Source organism: Strigops habroptila, chromosome 8 (assembly GCF_004027225.2).
Source record: "Strigops habroptila isolate Jane chromosome 8, bStrHab1.2.pri, whole genome shotgun sequence".
Lineage (NCBI taxonomy): Eukaryota > Metazoa > Chordata > Aves > Psittaciformes > Psittacidae > Strigops > Strigops habroptila.
In genome coordinates, this window is record NC_044284.2 from 62479382 (window position 1) to 62491435 (window position 12054).

Below are 12054 nucleotides of genomic sequence, written 5' to 3' on the forward strand. Positions count from 1 at the left end.
AACAATACAGCCAAAATGTTTTATTTGGGCAATACAAATACAATCAAATCAAAAATATCACAGATTTTCATACATTAGTAAGAAGTTACTGTACACTTGAACAGTTGCCATTTTTACAGCTAACAAAGCTTTACCTTTATTAAAATGTATTTTCCTCTCACATAAAATATACACTTTTCACTGACGTATTTTACATCATACACCTCTCTGAGATAAGAAACAGCTCACAAACAATGCACAACAGAGGCCATCTTCTCTAAACCCATACAAAATATTACATAGAAGCGAGAAACACTGGTATATCCTACTAGGCTGCAGCCCTCAAATGTCATAGTCTGTTGCTACTAAAAATACTACATGCATCATAAAATGCTGTACATCATTTGAAGTTTGGACTGGTTAGATTTGATCCTAGTTCCACACAGTACTTTGGAGTGAGTGTTAAACACTGAGTTTGTATTAATGGCACCGACTCTTCCTCTGCGTTCGCATCTGCAAGTGAAAAACCCTCCAGTGCTGTTCCTACTGCCAGAGCAAATGGGTTTGCAATATAACCCCATGGCACCGTTTGATACCCTGTGTGCCACGCAGTCTGCTCTGTCTCCTGACGGCATAATCAGCGTCTGAAATGAAATCCATTGAAATAAATAGACTTCAGTGGAACCAGGTTTTAACTCTGCAGTGGTGTTATATTGCCCTCACAATTACTACAATATAAAAGGAGGGCAAAGTTCTGTGCAGAAAGACTCCAGCCACGCTACAATAGAATGCTCATTGGCAGCGAGCATCGCTAGAATGTAAGTTTTCCATAACAGCTTCCCCGGGGACTACCAAGAACCCTTCTTTCATAATCATTTTCTGCTTTAATTTGGAGAACAGATGCAGGATAAATACCTCATCCCTACAGGCTCTTTCTGAGATTTGGAAAGAATTAGGGACTCTGTTAACTTCAGGTTAAACTAATTAAAAAAGCATAGCAAAGGAAAATGTCGCTATATTTTAATCCTAGGAGAAGTTCTGCTGTTAACCTAACAAGTGCGTTACGGAAAAGCGATTTTCTCCCTGCCCATTGTACTGCAGTGAGGTTACAAGGAAGTTAATGAGTGGCTTTCGGAAAAAAAACTTTCCATCTAGTCTAAAGAGGCTTTTTCTTTAATTGCAACTGGGAAGATCCATCTGATTACTGAGACAGATACTCTATGAACTGTAGCGTTGGTCTTGGAATGGTCTTTCTTGGCTTGAGTCTGTCTCGAGAGGTACCAAGCCCCGCGGCTCCCATGGGATGTGGTGGTGCTGCACCCACCCCACCATGGCACAGCTGCGTGCCTGAGGGTTTGGAGGAGTCAGGTGAGCACCAGGGTCCACGTCAACCCATGACTGATATCAAAGTGCCTTTCAGACATCAGCTTCTCTTCTCATTTCCACCCTGCTGCCAGGCTGGCTTTACACAGAAACACCCTTTCCTACCTTAGCTCATTGCTGGGGAGAACATCCCCTGCCAGGGTTTCTTCAGGTACCTTTGGATAGGGAATTGTTCCTCTTCAAAAAAACCTCCTTCAATCCTCACGAATAAGGCATCTGTTTAATTTAGTTGCTGTAAACCACTTCTTAAAAACTAAAATCCTCGCCATATCCTGTTGTCTTGAGATGATTTCTTCAGAAATGAATAAAAAAGAGTTAATATATATATATAAGTATCCTTGTCTAATCATAACACAATGTACAATCTGCAACCTGATTCTGGAATAAAATACAATCTTTAACAGAAGCAACGTGAACGTAGGGAAAAGTAATTCTCTCATCTCTGTTACTTGTGCATTTACCGCGTTAAGATGGCTTTATCTTCTCTGTGGCTAATGCTCAACTGCACCCGCGGGTCCACGCAGTGACCTGGTCAGGGTAAAGAGATGGGTGATGCCACCAGAGCATGCTCCTGGCGTGGTGGCTGAGGGCTGCTCTGACCTGCTGGCTGCTGAGCCAGTGCAGGCAGTCTGGTTTCACTCCATCAACCCTTGGAGGAGCGTTAGGAAAGTGCTTTCTGTGCCTCTGATTGATGATGTTTAAGCACAATTTGATGCAGTTGGATTCGTGCTAGTCATGGGAATATATTTCTGCAGCAGTGCAAGGGTGACCAGTGTACTGTGATGAATGGTATTTCCTTGGATTCGCTTGGCTTATGCTGTTATCAACTATAAGCAAGCTGGAAAACAAACAAATACAATATCTGATCTTTTGCCGTGAGCTGCACGTTGGGCTCAAAGCAGGAATTTCAGCAGCAGCAGATGCATAAAGGTGTGATGGGTATCGCCCATAATGTGAACCTGGCTCTGAAGTTATGCGAATTGCGCATTACACAGGAGCACTCCCAAGTTGTGCTCGGTATTATTCTTAGATTTACTGCGTAATTTAGGCACCAATTTACTTGAGAGAGCTGCCCGTGCACAAACGGGCAGAAGTTGGCTTTTCTTTTATCTCTATGCTGCTGCATTTGTCCTGGAGTAAAATACACTGTTATTTGCTGACAGTTGCCAATAGCTCAGCTAAATGCTTACAGTTCTGAAACTCATTAAAAGCAGGTCGTCACAGTTGATTTTTTGTACAGTCTGATCACTAATAGAATCAGAATGAACTTAATCCAAACTAAACTGAGGTTTGGGGAGCTACTTAAACCAATGCTTTCTTTTACAGTCAAGGTGTGTATATGGGATAGCCTTTATACATATAATCATATCTGATGTGTTTTATACTCCTGTCTTGTGACTGAGTGTATGAACACACAGTGCATGCTTGCTTTGGATTACTGGTGTGTCTTCCATTCACTAAGGTCGACTGTCGGAAACATTCTATAATTGCTTAGTATTAACTTGTCTGGTTTGCTGTGCCCTGAATGACAGTCAAACACCCCCGTTTGTAGGTTGACTTTTGTTCTTTGACATATTTTAATGTAGTGCTTTTACCTCACTTTCTGTAGAGTGGAAATGAGAGGGGAAATCCAATAGCTACCATTTACCAGAGGCTATGTACATTATCTACAGGGGGAGAGCTGGACTAAGCAAGTAACACGACGATGCTTTCTAGAACCCCCTGTGCCATACAGGTCACGGTTTCACGTGTAAGATCCCCAAAGCTGGCTCTTCCTTTTGGTTTTAGGATAAAGGGGTTTGTACTTTCATTAAACCTTTTTGATTTTGTATCTATTTTAATAAGAGCATTATGCTATTGTGGATCCTTGCTCTAGTGGAAGGTGTCCCTGCCCGTGTCAGCAGGTTGGAACTGGATGAGCTTTAAGGTCCCTTCAACTCCAACCAGTCTGGGATTCTATGATTAGTTCTTACATCATACATTTCAAACCTGGCAAGTTTTGAAAGAATAGTTTTATACTTACTGAATAACACCAGAGGTTCACCTCAGTAATTTATTTTGCAATAAAAAGAAGATGGGCCTTTTGCAAAAAGTTCTTTTTTTAGCATTTAGCATATTAAAATGAATGGAAAAACATTTGTTTTCACTCATCAACTTCATACAAAATGGACCGACCTCTTGGATTTTCAAAGGCAGCGTGATGTAATGGGGTCCCATAGGAAAACAAAGGGGTCAGACCCCAACTATCCCCTTGCTGAATTCTTTCTGTGTGTTTTTGGTTTAGGCTCATTTTAATAAACACTAACTTCAATTCCCGTTTACTCAGACTCTTCCACCTGGGACCCTCACAGGCTACACCGCTTTGATAGGAAAGCTAAAGCCTCCCCCCGTCACTGTGCCAGGGACTGTCGCTATGGTCTGTCGAGTACAAACACCACAAAACTCTTTCATCTGCCTGCAAGGGAGTAAGTAGATGGTGAAACGGGAATCTCGAGTCCTGCATCCCTGGACTGGGGAAACAGCAATGCTGCTTGTTTTGCCCCCCAGGGAAGGCGTCCCCAGAAGGGACTGCACCCCGCCTGCCCTTTCATCTCCTGTTATCTGCATAATTTGCCAGCACTGACTAGCTTGACGTGGGTGATGGATTGTACAGATGTTTGCTTTAATCGCAGGCAGTTGACGTGGAAGCTTTATGTTCTGAACCGGTGAACAACGCTCGCCCTTCCCCTCCTGCTCCTTAATGCTTTTTTGACCTTATTTGCCCGTAAGTAGCTTTGCCATGGAAAGCTGTAATTCTGCTGAGTGATTTCCCAAACGCAGGAGGAGTCCCACAGCGTAGCACTTGCTGGATCTCACAGTGTGCACTGTTACATTGCACGCAGGGTTTACTACTGCATGATTCCATTTTGCAGTCCAGCTCCTACCGTCTCATAATTAAACAGCAAACTCCTGCCGTGTAAAGGTCAAACGTATCAAACCTGCCAAAACAGAGACTGCGTGTGGATGGGGCTCTGGAGATTGAAGACCAAAGTCAGCACATACACGGTACCCATTCATTAGCTTAGAAATTAGGACTTGCCATGGTAAGCAAATTATTTGCTGTAGCTGTACCGCAGCAAGGAAGCTCGTGCATGTGGCTTAAAATGGGCTTTAGCTTTGTAACCTGTGTCAGTTCCACTCTTGGATGTGTTAATTTTTGAAAGGGGGACATTAACAACGCAGTAACTTTGCTGATACATTAGCTTTGATCTTGTTTTCCGAGCCGTGTAATCGAGAGCTTGGTGCTTGATAGCTGAGATTGGGTTTTATCTGTCAAGCTTTTCCAGGCTTTTAGAAGCTAACAGGGAGATTAGATTTTGAATATGGGCTTCATATCCTAACCCCTAATGCAAATCAGTTTCACAGATATGACAACACTCTGCTCCCTGGGTGTAATACAGAATACAGTATATTATTATATGTTAGACCTGCTCTGTGAGGGGAAAAAAAGAGTAAGTGGGTTGTTGTAGCTTTACTGTGTCCATAAGTGTTGATAATTCATTCCTCTTGTCCTAGAAATGAGCTTTAGCCTGCCTCTTACCGAACTCATCTGCAGTTTGCTTTGCAAGGATAAAAGTAATCCAGGCCCTTTTTAATAATTTGCTCCTCCAGTTCTAATTGGAAACGTCTGGAATGGGCCTGGCTTCATTCCCTTCTGATACAATTTGTCCCTGCTTCGCAGAGGTCAAAGCAACCCTCAACAGCAGACTTGGATTGACCTATTTAAATCTGGGCTTTCACTGTAATTGACTTTGCACTGCGCACACAGAGGGTAAATTAAATACAACATGTAAGTATTAAATAGATATACTTGAGCCTCCTGTTACTGTAGTTTTTTTCAGCTCTGTCCTTACAGAATGAAAACAAATTATAAATGACGGTGCTGAGCAGAGCCCATGGTGGGCATTGCCGTGCTGCTCTTGTGTGCAAACACACTGGAGGGCCTCAAAATACTGGATTTAGTTATTGAGGAAAAACTGGGAAACAACTATTTTGCAGAACCCTACCTCAAGATGCTTAAACATAGTTTTTCTGGAATATGGTGCAGGATTGGATTAGCCAAATGACCCTATCTGGCAGCTTTGGCAATGGCATTGAGAGCAGGGGCTTCTTTGGTGCTGGATTTATCTGAATTTATCAAAGGAAGGACACAAAAAGTGGAGCAACGGCATTATTTGAATCGCTATGGTGATGGAGAAATATAAAAATGATAACTGCTGAGAAAATGTTAATAGAAAACATTGTCTGCTGGGAATGGGGAAAGAGTAGTACCCGTTAAGAAGAGAAAAGAGAAATCAAATCCCTAGGAAAGCTGTTTCCCCTCTTGTCATAATGACCAATGCTGTTAACAGGATTTCTAATGGATGTTTTATACTCTTCCCTAAAAGTATGTTACTAATAAAACTCTTATTTTGTCATATTTCACATTTATTTTCAGCACATAACAATGTAGCAGGCATCCTCTGTGCTAGCATGCAGTGTAACCGAGCTGTAAGCACCTGGGTGAGCTGCTTCACAAGGGATGCTGATGGTAATGGGCAAAGCAGCCCACTGAGTGCTGTCAGTGGAAGTACTGATGGATGGAAAGGAAAAGTAGTTCTGGATTGGGTGAGGAGGTTGAGGGCCGGGTCCCTCTGTTCCCATGTCCAGTGGCTCCCTGGACTGGATGGACCCAACCCCAGCCCAGACACCAACCTACACTGCAGTCGTGTTCTCTTTCTGAAGTCCACCAGTGAAACACCAAGTTTTAGGTCTAGTACATAAGTATTTAGTTCATTTTTCTGACCAAGATATATTAGAAGGATGTGCTGTTAGGTGTGGTGTATTTTGCAAGTAAAGCAAAAGCTTTATTGTGTAAATAAAGCTTTTTTTTTTTTTTTTTTATTGAGAGGAAGCACCTTTGGGATAATCCAGAGTGTCATTATTTGGGCATTAGGCATGTGATCTGTGGAAATCTAGCAGCACATTAAAACTGATCTTGGGCAGAGAGGGCTTTTTGTTTTATTTTATTATTTTAATTTAATTTTTATTTTAAATTTAATTTTCTTATTTAATTTCTATTCAATTCTATTTTTTATTTAATTTTAATCTATTTTTATTTAATTTTCAATTTTTTTTTTTCATTTGTATATTTTATTTGATTTCAAAGCAATGAACAAGGTCCTTCTATTGCACAAAGCATCTCCACTGACAGCTGCTGAAGCTACAGATGGCTACTATACAGTTTGGCTCTTGTGGTGTGACAGGCAGGGATCTACTGGAAAGGGAAGGATGCAAAATGGAGCTGTATTCCCTCAGTTGTGCAAATACCACCTATTTCCCGTGCTAGAAAGTTCTGGTTTATAGTTTTGCCCTCCAGGAATGTCTTCTCTGCCACTGGCATTGTACCCCCATCATAACACATAATCTTTTTGTGCTCTGCAAGCTGGGATGCCCAGTGCCTGCCCTGGATAGGAAGAGGTCCCACAGGAGCACTATACCCCAGCACCCTTCTCTTCCTCCCTGCTCCTAGGGTCAGGCTCTGTATCTCGACTCATTTCTTTTCCTAGATGGATAAAGGTTTTAAACAAAATCTGTACTTTAAATCACAGTCTTCACTTGGCAGCCAGTGAGCACATTATACATATGTGTGGTTTCAGAGCAAGTTATCAGCAGCAAGATTATTTTATTTATTCCAATTTCACTGTTCACAGCTCAGCACAAAGCCAGGACTGCTTCATAGCTCCTGATAAATCACCTTAAACCCACGCTTCCATTGCTTGTCTGGAAGTATTTTTGTTTTCCTAATCTATTTTTAACTTTAATGTATGTGGTATCATTCAGGTATTATTGTCACGTTGGGTTTTTAATACCGAGCTTTGTGTTGCAGGGCTTATTTATTCTTTTAAATTGTCTTATCATATGATAATGTACTAAGCCTTTTGCTCTGGATCACCAAGGAAAACACATTTGTGGAATGAAGAACAGATGGCACCAAACCAAGGCGTTATTCAGGGTACTGCTGTTTACTGCTCTGTAAAATCCTCCCTGTATTATTAGCAGAGTAATTAAAGTCTAAGCTGGATGCACTAGTACCTGGGGCATTTTTGCTCAGGGCTCAATATCATATTGAATCCCTTGGCTTCCCTATGGCTGCAGTGTGAAACAGGAGAGGAAAATCAAAACTCTGAGAGGGAAGAAGAATAATCAATAGTCACTACCAAAAAACAGGCAGCACTTGTTAAAGTACAAAGTTACAGGGACCTGTAGGAACAGGCCAAGGGGAATGGCTTTAACCTGCCAGAGGGGAGATTGAGATGAGCTCTTGGGCAGAAGCTCTTCCCTGTGAGGGTGCTGAGGCGCTGGCACAGACTTTTCCCAGAGAAGCTGTGGCTGCCCCATCCCTGGCAGTGTTCAAGGCCAGGTTGGACACAGGGGCTTGGAGCAACCTGCTCTAGTGGAAGGTGTCCCTGCCCGTGGCAGGGGGTTGGAGCTGGATGAGCTTTAAGGTCCCTTCCAACCCAAACCACTCTGTGATTCTATAAAACCCCAGGGCCAGGCTCAGCCTGGGTCTGTGCTGCAGTGTCCCATTCAGGTGAGCTATATAGGAACCATGGAACATTGGGCTGGACTAAGCTAACCCTGATAACCTGCTGCATGGGGAATTGAGTTTGATTGTATGGGATACATGTACTCCCAGTTCAGTGCTTTATATGTTTTAATTGGGAAGCCTGAATATCTAATGTGGAGCAATCTGTCTTGCAACTGCTGATCCAGAAGAACTGAATCATGCGATCGGTTTCGGGGTGGTCCTATGGCTCTCAGTCCCACAGCCAGCACTCTGCTGGCTGGGGAGGAAATGGTAATATTGGAAGAGCTACCATGAGCTCTGCTAAAGCTTTCCCTCAACCCTGGTTACAACACCAGCAGCTAAATGCTACCCAGGCTGAGCTTGGCAGGACACAGTGCTGATGCGCTTGGCATCCTTCCAGAGCAAGTGGTGCCCACCTGAACTGTGAGTGGTCCCTTTGCCTTCATGTACCATTTTGGGGTTGTTTCACCCTCTGCCTTCATTTTTCTTTCCTGTTTGCTTCTCAGACGTTGGGCTGTGTGTCAGGAAGATGGGAAATGCATCCCAAGGAGAGCCAGAAGGGTCAGGGTAGCCTGGTCCCCAGTGCATGTGTCTGGTGCACTTGTCTTGGGGGGGCTGAGGAGGCATGACCAGCTCCACTGCCCCTGCCCTGTCCCCCAGGTACTACATGAGGTTCATCCCTTGTGGGGTCTGTGCTTTCAAAGTGCTTGGCCACTGAATTTGATTGTGGAGACCACCGTGGGCAAGCAGAAGCTTGACTCCAGGCTGCAGCCAGAAGGCACTGGGTGCTCCATGCTCTCTGAAGCCTTTCCCAGCATGGCCCGTCCCTGCTGCTGAAGGCAACAACAGGTTCAGAGCCAAAGCCTTTACAGCTGCTGTTTCCTGGCTGCTGCAGGAACCACGTTCTGCAGTTAGGCATGCGGCTGCTCTCGGTTTTGAGGCTGACTTTGAGACAGAAGCACGGCAGATCTCTAAGCTGCTGTAAAAGCTAAAGTTGTGCAGAAGGTCAGTTCCTACCTGTTCTGTACCTAATCTTTCGTCAGGAGTCAAAGTGTGATGTGTTATATGAGTGCGGCTCTGCCAGAGCAGCAGCTGTGGCAAAGTCCACTTAAAAAAGAACACCTTATTTACAGACAAGGGTTGATGCTGCTTTCGTCCTGATGGGTGTACGGGGTCTAGGGAGGCAGGGGTACTGTCCTGAGTATTGTTTTCATGCAGATCATTTCAGTGCCAATAGCAAGCAAAAGAAAAACACTGGTTCTTCAACCGGTGCCTATCAGATTATTTCAATTTATTATTCATATCACCTTTTTATTCTACTGCATTAAAAAGATCTGTTTATGGAAAAGTGCTCATAGAATATATTAGCATTTGACCAGAATAGGGTATTTAGTTCGGCATGCAAGCATTGACAATGAAGCATATATTATGCCTCCTACACAGCATTTACTGTCATTATAGTCACCTACATATATTAAGTTATTTTGTTGATGATTGTGGATGAATATTAGTGAAAGAACTTTGTGCAAAATAAAACCACAGTTGCCCACCATCTGGGAATGAAGGAGAAAAGGACACAGACTAATGGCTTGGGCTTGCAAAGGATAAACTCACTGTTTTGGAACTATCTCAGGAAAATTAAGGGTTATATTCAGTTGTCTGTTACTGGTTGCAGTGTGGCATAAAGCTGATGCCTTCAAGGTGTTTCTCTGCTCTGATTGCTGCCCCTGCCCCTTTCTGAGGGCATCAGCCAGGGCTTTGGAGGGGTGAAAGGAGACAGACTGGAGCATTTTCCAGTCTGGGTCATTTTGACTGAGTCAGGAGGGTAAAAGACCACATAATTTCTTAGTGCTTTATCAGACAACTGATTTATTGCTGTCACGGCACAGACCTGCGTAAGCGATGGATGAATTCCTCACAGTATGTAAATACCATGTTGGATATCAAGACACTTTTGTGCTGTGCATTGCCCTTGTGCCACACCGACTGTTTTGTTAACAGCCATATAATTGGTGTCATTGTATTCGAGCCGTGGCTCTGTGGGGAGGGTATTGGTGACAAACCGGGAACAGGACAAACTGCAAGATTCACCACCAGCCTGCTGGGCCTCTGGTTTGCTTTGATTTCCCTCAGTGCTCTGCATCAATTTCTCTTTAAATTATTGCTTGGGTGATAGTGTTAAGCAAAACTCCACGTGTGCCACAAACCATACCCTGTGTTTAACCCTTGTGCCTGGGTTTGCAGTTGGATGTGCCAGGGGATGCGTGTGTGTGTTTGCAAATTCCCTATAGGGCTGCTCTTGAAATCTGCCTCTGATGGTGGGGAAAACCCCATTCTGCATCATGTGTTCTCCTGGCTTAGTCTGAGCTGGTCTTGGCTGTTAACTCTGATCTTGTTGGCTTTGCCACAAGCCCTGAGCTGACTGTGGGTTTCACCTAAGCGACAAGACAGCAATAATGAAGAAAAACCATAAAGAATAGGTCAGTATCATGGGCAAGGTTATCTGACAGGTGCTAGGGGCCTTATTGCCGGTGTCCTCTGTGTGACTGAGGAGAAGCAAGCTGTGGAGCTTGGGAAAGGTATCAAGACCTGCACTGGCAGCTTGTAGGAGGACACAAAGGGGCTGCTGTTCATGGGGCATCTGCTCTGCTGAAAACACCCAGCCCAAGCTGGTTCACACTCACATTGTCATCATCTCCTGATGGCGCTGATCTGAGGGCTGGGAGCGAGGGGCAGGTGTGTGAAGGCATTTAATCCATAGGTGTAGGAGAGGCTGAGGAAATCTGGACAGAGGGGATGGAGGCAGAGGAGAAGGAGTGAGGAGAAGCAGGTGAGCTCTGCTCTGGTTTTGTCCAGGCGCTGGGCAGCAGTGCCTGGGCTGCCTGCTCAATGTCACAGGAAGGAGCTGTGAGCAACAGCACATGGGATGCTACAGCCAGGAATGAGACCACATCTTGGGGAACATAACCACGAGAGAGGAAAGCTTCCATGTCCCTGCTCCACCAAAGCACTCAGCCTCGAGGGTGCTGAGGTCCTTTGGTGGCAATGGGGAGAGCTGCACCTCCCTGAGAAGCCTCACCTCCTGAAAGGTGCTTCAGGAGCTGTTTGGCTGAACTGATTTCTCCATTCAGTCAACATTCTTCCCATCATCAGGAAAACCACCCTGCCCAGCCTGCTGCACCTTCCCACAGTGAGGGGCAGAAGCCAACAGGAGATGCCATCCTGCCTTGCTTGGTTTCAGTTTAAAGCTGTGCAAAGTAGACATCAAAAACCTAAACAGTGCCCTGGGGAAAGACCTGATCACACTTCCTACAATAGCTTATCCAGAACAGAGCCCGTGGACTTGTGTTTGAGCTTTTGAAGCGCTGGGGACCCTTCCCATGGGTTGGGATATGCACAGACAATTAGATGTACCCATTGTAAGTGATGGCCATTGGGTTTGGTGATGGGGAGGAATGGATTGGCATCACAGACAGAGGAGACCTCACAAAAGTGGATAAACCCCAGAAAGTTTGTTTTTCTGCTGGAGTAAATTGGTGATTAAATCACCTGAGGGGCTTGCTTTTAGATTAAAAAAAAAAGCCAAGTGATCTAAACTGGCTCGGGTTGAAGTATGTATTAAGCTTTACATGGTATTAAATTCATAGAAATTAAATTCACAGACCATGGTAAATGGATGATTAAATCACCTGAGGGTCTTGCTCTGTGATTCTTGCTTTAAAAAAAGCCAAGTGATCCAAGTGATCTAAACTGGTTCAGGTTGAAGTAGGTATTAAGCCTTACATGGTGTTACATTCACAGACAGGTATTTCTTTAAGCTCTGCTGGCTGCTCATTTTGACCATATAAAAAAGACATTCTATAAAACTGAGCAGAAATTAATGCAATCACTTGCTAGCCAGAAGCTTGTTCTTAGAGCTCTGCCTGGATTGCTACTGTAATTGCTGCTCTGACTGCCACATCTTATCTCCAGCAATTTTCCAAGTGCCAATCCCATCAAAAAAGCCAAAGGATTGAGCAGTTTGGGCACTGGGAGAAAATGGAGCACAGCAATACAGACGGAGTGCTGAGATCTGTGTGTTC

General features: G+C 44.1%; 1 protein-coding gene across 1 annotated transcript in view; it reads right to left on the reverse strand.

The window, feature by feature from the left end:
- The window catches only part of NEGR1 (neuronal growth regulator 1), a 306944-nt gene continuing 294890 nt past the window's right edge, over nt 1-12054 (reverse strand). The window contains exon 7 of the mRNA XM_030494056.1: nt 1-12054. This exon is cut by the window's right edge and continues 18074 nt beyond it. The gene's annotated coding sequence lies outside the window, so the exon portion shown is untranslated.